This window comes from Cryptotermes secundus, unplaced genomic scaffold (genome assembly GCF_002891405.2).
Source record: "Cryptotermes secundus unplaced genomic scaffold, Csec_1.0 scaffold579, whole genome shotgun sequence".
Taxonomy (NCBI): Eukaryota; Metazoa; Arthropoda; class Insecta; order Blattodea; family Kalotermitidae; genus Cryptotermes; species Cryptotermes secundus.
In genome coordinates, this window is record NW_019719366.1 from 530,866 (window position 1) to 532,202 (window position 1,337).

Here is a 1,337-nt window from a genome sequence, read left to right on the forward strand (position 1 = left end):
GCATTGATGTGTGCTGTGCCACGTGTTGTTTCCCCATAACTGCTGGGTTACTGGCCTACTTTTCAGTAGCCTAACAGGCACTATTTCCTCTCACATACAATCTTGTAATCACTAAGACAGAAAATTACTTTGGGATTTCTGACAGAGAGGATCTATATTGGTGCTATAATTACTAAATACAAAAACAAAAATAAAAATTGAGCATAATTCACTATTTCCACACTTTCTGCAATATGGCAAAACTATCTTAACTTTTTTTCAAATTTAACTCTTTCAGCAAGTTTTCTATGATGTTATATAACTATAGCCATTCAGTTCAGCCAAACATCATGCCCATATAGATATGACCACTCTGATATGTTAAAAAGCATTCATAAGGTAGCATAATAAATCTTAGCAGTCAACAATTCATATGATGACTCTCTGCATGACATTTTCAGTGTTACTCTGGCACCATGAGCTCAAAACAGGATGAACCACTGTTGGATTTGAGGTTCTCACAGCAGTGACTATGAAAAGTACTATCTTCTGGGTTGTGATGCTGTAGTGTATGGCACAGGTATACCAACATTTCAGAGAAGCACACTGTATTCCTCTGAAATATTAGTAAACTTCTGCCAGCCTACATAGTGTCACATCCCAGATGAAGGCACTATTCATAAAGGATCATGTACACAATTCTTCAACTTCTGAGCACTTTTAGTATATTCATACGCTGTCACCATAAAGTCTTTAAATTTACAGTATTTTCTTTTTCGTCCCTCTAGTTCCCTTTGGCTGTACCAAAAAATGCTAGTTTTAACTTACATATGTAGAAGCATCCATTTTTCACTCAGGATATGTATGCTTTCCCTGTCAATATCAATATATGCAAGTATGGGTAGGTAGAACTTTAAAGAACAAATGAAACTCACATGATTAAAAAAAAGAGACTGGGAATGAGAATTCAAATCGCATCCAAAATCTGTACATTCCGACAAAATACAGAGTAAATTTTGTACCTCTTGATAGTCCCTACTGGGTCTGTTGTATGAAACAGAAAATGGAGAAGTTACATCTACATAGTAGCATCCAGAGTACATATACCAATATATAATGGCTAAAAATTTAAAGAAAGAATAACAGTCAAATTAAGAAAAGTACCTCCATGTAATTAAAAAGTATCTCCAGAATGAGGACTCAGGCTTCCCCCCCAGAAGCTCTACTGTAATGCTTGAACACTGTTATGAAAGCCTTGACTCCCACATGTGCTGGCAAGAAAGCAGAAGAAACATATTACCTATAAATATGGGTAATTTACTAGGTCTGCAGTAGGAAATAGAAACATAATATATATA